Below are 6412 nucleotides of genomic sequence, written 5' to 3' on the forward strand. Positions count from 1 at the left end.
AAGTAGAACGATGAGAGTGCAAGTGGTAAAGTAATTCTACCATTGGTATTTTAAAATCACTCTGATATACTAGCGCTAAATAGTGATAAGAGAAGGCTAGTGATAGAATTACTCTACCACGGTACCTACACTCTACTAACCCTTACAATATTCAGTCAATCACTTGCCCGATCGTTTACGCAAGTATAGTAGACTAATTTTACTTATTATACACTGGTGGAATTTATTCTGGACGGTTTGATTAAAAATATTCAAGCAGAAAATGTATATTCTGATACCGTAATTGATTTAATATTTTTATTGTAAATGTTTTAAAATTTTAATTTTAAAAAATCTAAACTATTATTTTTATTTTTGCCAATCACAGGATGAAAGGACATCCAACAAAATAATAATTTTTTTTACTTCTTTTGATGTGTTGAAATTGTAATTTTTATTGTAAATGGTCTTTTTATTTTTAAAATTAGAAAACAATGATTATACATTAAATAATTTGAATAAATGCGGAATGTAAGTAAAAATTGAAAAGCGTCCAGAATTAATTCCACTAGTGTGTAATAGTATACTCTGCCAATGTAACCTAGTCTCTAAGAAGAAACATCCTTCGATGCTTCGCTAACTAATTACGAAGACTCCATCCATCGTATATGTATATACATACCCCTGTACTCTAGTGTAAAGGATCGTGCTATTTATATATTAATATATACGTACGTGCATAAGTAACATTATATTTATCGATATTGTACATCCGTACTCGTAATGTGCTAGTTTTGCCAGACACGCATCGAGCACGGCTAATTAGCCTTTTTTTTCTCAATTTGATACGAAAAAAGCGGCGATAATCCCTTGTTAATTTTCGACAATTAACGTGTTGAAATATTAGTAAAAATACTCATTGTTGTTTTTTAGTTTCGTTTCAGCTAGATCTCGAATATTTTCCATTTCATGCCAGAGGATGAACGATTTTTCTACGAATTTTACTTAACACGTTGACTGCCACGGGGGGTCCAGAATCAAATTAACCAATAGGACCGTTTTTATCGTGGCAATGAACGTGTTGAGGGATCCGATGTTGAATAAGAATTTTAATTGACCTAACGACATCGAGTACCCTCGTAGGATATCATTGGCGTCGAATACCGTGAAATTAGTAGCAATATACTTAACTAACTATGTATTTTATAGCGTCTGGATCCAATTCGGATTTGTAAATAAAATCGGATTCGTTTGACTAGCGACAAACAAGCAACGAGTCTCTCTGTCAATTTGCAGTCGGTTCAACTTTCGCACTTTGAACTACTCGTTCTATCTTGTACTCGTAACTGTCTGACAATGTGATGTCTTTACTCGATTTTAATTTCGTTCCTTTCGTTATCGGTGATTGTCAGGTGGGTTGTAAAAGGCAATACTTCGAACGCGTCACGCGATTATTATATTTAATGAAAATAAAATTACATTTCAATCGAATTCTGATTATTATTACTCCGAACCCTAACATCGATTTCCTTTTTTTTAATTTTGCACAAAATTGATAGCTATGAAACTTTGGAAGATCGTCGCGATCGTGATCTCATTATTGTTAACTGTTCGATTGATTTTGATTCGAAGGTATAACACGATTGGGCGAAAGGTCAAACGAGCAAAAGATCGACGCGATAAGAGGGCTATGACTGAGGTGTTGATTAAACCTTGGCATCTGGCTACGTTATAGCAGGAGGGTTCAGAGGAGAGGCTAGATTTCAGCTACTTAAATTTTCGCCACGCGATACGCTCGTGCTATAAATACAAAATGCATGCATGCGCATTATTCGCGCTCCAACTTGCACCACCTTTTCATGGACAAGGCTAGCCAGAGGGCGACGATTAGTTACGGTACAAGGATCATCGCCACTTTCCGTTCGATTGATTCTCATTGCACAATATCAGAGGGCACCCTTTTTTTTTTTATGTTGAAAGAGTACATCAACACCTTGATAGTTGTTTACAGAAACAATCTGCGTGATTGAATTCGTGCTATCGATTAGTTATTGAACACATTTCATAATTAAAGAGGCAAACTATCGAAAATAAACACTTTATAGAAAATACGAGGAATCCTTGACATTAATTAAAAAATAACTACTCGATCGATAATTGTATAAAGATAAGGTGTTTATATGAAAACCTTTTGTCTCTCGCGGAGGAATTTTTCAAAGGAACTTTTATGTAAATATCATTTGCAGGACACGAGCATCCAATTGCAAAAGCGTGTCCAATTACTCGTTGAAAGGCGTCGTATTTAGGACACTCTTTTATTTTCCTGGCAACATTGTCTGAACACAGCACGTCACATGCGATGTGCTGATTAAAATGGAGCAAGACTTAATTAGGCCGGGTATCATCATTAGGGAAAGACGTCCTACTCGATCTCGATAACGCGTCTCTGCTTGGTCAAGAACTCATTTACGTAACAAACTTTTCCTGCTCGTTTTTTCTTCTCAACCCCCTCGTGCCGAATAACTATGTATCCTGTGAAGTCATCCTGGTGGAAGGTTTTCTCTACCCTTCTGAAACGCTTGTTTGGACATTATAGCATCGGAGAGCGAAGGGGGAAAAAAAATTCTCGAAACACCCTTTCTAGTCTTCGTTACTGTCTACGATAAAATGAAACGTTCTTGTCAGCAGGGACGGCCATGGGACTAGGCAGACTAGGGGGCTGCCTAGGGCCCCCATAAGACGATTTTACGTCTAAGAATGCAAGAAGAATATTAGTCGATATAAATGCAAATTTAAATTAGTTAGACAAGCTTTAATATTAATTTTATAAATTTTATTTGAGGAAATATTTACAGGGCCAGCCCTGGGCCTAGACAAATGCCTAGGACCCCATAAGACGATTTTGCGTCTAAGAATGCAAGAAGAATATTAATCGATATAAATGCAAATTTAAATTAGTTATACAAGCTTTAATATTAATTTTATAAATTTTATTTGAGGAAATATTTACAGGGCCCCCCAAGGTCCAGGGCCCCCATAAGACGATTTTGCGTCTAAGAATGCAAGAAGAATATTAATCGATGTAAATGCAAATCTAAATTAGTTATACAAGCTTTAATGTTAATTTTATAAATTTTATTTGAGGAAATATTTACAGGGCCGGCCCTGGGCCTAGGTAAATGCCTAGAGCCCCCATAAGACGATTTTGCGTCTAAGAATGCAAGAAGAATATTAATCGATATAAATGCAAATCTAAATTAGTTATACAAGCTTTAATATTAATTTTATAAATTTTATTTGAGGTACTTTTTTTCATGTCATATATGTGAAGGGGCCCTTTTTCGGAGCTCGCATCAGACCCCAAAAATCTCAGGGCCGGCCCTGCTTGTCAGTTGCAAATTTAAAATAAGTTGGAAGCAGAGATTGATCGATGGTCCTGCGATGTATATTTGAAATCCTTGATAACGATCGCTATAGACGCGTGGACGAAGGATTCGAACTATAGAGATAATGCGGTTTTGGCTGCGTTCCAAAAAAATGCGATTCTATCTTGTCGGGTCGCGTTAATATGCACCGTGTACATTTGTATAAACCGTATCACCGATCGACAAACCGTGGATCTCGAAAATTTCACAGATTTTTCCTATTCGCGCTTTCCTCTTGTTCAAATGATGAAAAAATTGCTATCAAGAGAAAAGAGATATAAATTCAATTTTTTCATGTCTCCTTTTTGGCACCGCTTTGATCACGTGTCGTGGCACACGTTTCGTTAATAATCTCTTCTGTTCAAAAGGGTTGCATGGTACTGTTCCAACGGTAGCTGAGAAGACTTTTCGACGCTGAAATCTGACACGTACCCTTGAAAACCTTAAGAGTGTAAAACACTTCACGCTAGAGAGAGCAGTTACTCTACGCTTTCGCGAGACAAGTGAAAAACAACTTCGAATTGTTCCAGCTGCATTTTATTCAAAATAAACGTCGACGATAAAAAAAAGTTAATGAAACGGAAAGATCAATTCATAAAACCAGACAGTTATCGATGTTTCGTAATTACTCGTTCAATTAAACGCGATTTTAATCAAATTTATTGGAAAAATATAGTAGAATTAATTCTGGACACTTAAAAATTTTTATTTAAATTCCGCATTTATTCAAATTATTTAATATTTTATATTCTAATCATTGATTTCTAATTTTAGGGCGTCGTTTGTATAAAAAAAATCAGTAAAAAGACCATTTACAGCCAATTTCAACAAATCAAAGAAGGTACAAAAAAATTAATATTTCATTAGATATCCTTTCACGCCATGCGACGTTTCGTGTTGCCATTCGCAAAAACAAAAATAACAACACAGCTTAGATTTTTTTAAATTAAAATTTTAAAACATTTACAAACCAAATCATGCGAAAATATTAAATACAAACATGATAGATTACAATAAAAATTTTACGGTATCAATTTAACATAGCAGAATATACATTTTCTGCAGAAATATGGAATAAAGAATATTTCTATTCAAAGTGTCCAGAATTAATTCAACCAGTGTACGTTCAATTCTCGACAGGATAATGGAATGATTGAAGAGAACCAGGATAAAATGGTAAATTTCCATAAACTGGTACTTTTCCAAATTCACGCTGGGAAAGTGTGTCGTTGTCGAAAGGTTTGGAAAACCGTGTCAGAACAGCAAGCGCTTAGACCAATGTCTGACGTCTGATTCTGTTTTTCTCCCTGGGGGAACTTCGTCGTAACCCGGGACGCTTTTCTTATGGCGGATAAACGGCGCCTGAAGACCTACATCGACGACGTTCAAGGATACCCAGGACATTTAAGTAAAGAAAAACCTTTTCATGTACCGACGTTAATATGGATTATTATTTCTCGGTTCAAAATCAACTTAGTTTCTTACAAAAATTGAAAAATTATTATATATGTTAATTGTAGTTTTTCGTTTTACAGTTCGTTAATTTTGGACCCAACTGAACAATTTCTATAATCAATCCAAATTTCCCAATGCACATAATCAAATATATATATTTAAACAATTTTGCATGATAAATAAAACTGAAAATTGGCACTGGACTATCTCGATTGGCACGAATTAAACTCGTTGAGCATTTTAGAAAATATATTCTCTACCATGCTGACTTTAGAGTAGGTACTATGAATTTAATTGAATAATTAAAGAAACATGTATAAGAAGAGGGGGAAACTTCCGAAAGGCCCCATCACCCCAGGACAACCAAACTTCGGATTTATAGTAATTGAGGGACGAGAAATCGAATGAGACCATTTTCAGAACTGGCAAATAAACCGTTCTCGAAATATACAGGGTATTCTAAAAGTGCAGAAACCCCCTATTACCTCGATAAGAACGCATTTTCACGGAAAATGACTAACCTAACCTAGGTTAGGGTTAGGGTTAGGGTTAGGCTTAGGTTAGTCATTTTAACCTAACCTAGGTTAGGGTTAGGGTTAGGGTTAGGGTTAGGGTTAGGGTTAGGGTTAGGGTTAGGGTTAGGGTTAGGGTTAGGGTTAGGGTTAGGGTTAGGGTTAGGGTTAGGGTTAGGGTTAGGGTTAGGGTTAGGGTTAGGGTTAGGGTTAGGGTTAGGGTTAGGGTTAGGGTTAGGCTTAGGTTAGTCATTTTCAGTGAAAATGCGTTCTTATCGAGGTAATAGGGGGTTTCCGCACTTTTAGAATACCCTGTATATCTCGAGAACGTTTTATTTGCCATTTCTGAAAATGGTCTCATTCGATTTCTCGTTCCTCAATTACTATAAATCCGAAGTTTGGTTGTCCTGTGGTGATGGGGCCTTTCGGAAGAATATCCAAGCAGAAAAAAGAGGCAGATATCCTTGCCTGGCTTTATCCTGACCCAATGCTGTTGGTCAAATATTTAACGACACGTGTGGACGTGTTGTTGTTCGCAGGATAATCCGAAGGATACGGGAGTGGTAGTGGTCAGCGTTAAGAAAGGACATCACGGATGGTACACGCATAACTCGACACGAACGCTTAGAGCTACATGCGCGCTCGACCGTCTGCCATCATCTCAAATTGCAATCAATAGATACCCGACGAGACGGCGCCGAAACCTGCCTTTATCCAACCGTGGGCACAATACAGATAGAGGGTGTCCTAAAAGTCACGCGATCCAACAATGGGAAACATCGTCCAAGGATCGTACGCTCCTCCAATTCTCTATTGATACTATGTACCTTCCGATGTTTGATCACTCTGCTCGTATATTGTTTGCACTGTTTCTGACTGGTTTCTTTTCGTCTTTCAAATCGATTTCAAAGACGAAACTTTCATGAATTTGTATCGGTCGATTAAATCAGAACAAGATGAATAAAAATAATTGCTATTTATGTACTAACCTAACCTAACCGGTTAGTATTTTTATACTGACCATTTTGGTAAAAAAATACT

The sequence above is a fragment of the Osmia bicornis genome, chromosome 7 (assembly GCF_907164935.1).
Source record: "Osmia bicornis bicornis chromosome 7, iOsmBic2.1, whole genome shotgun sequence".
Classification (NCBI taxonomy): domain Eukaryota; kingdom Metazoa; phylum Arthropoda; class Insecta; order Hymenoptera; family Megachilidae; genus Osmia; species Osmia bicornis.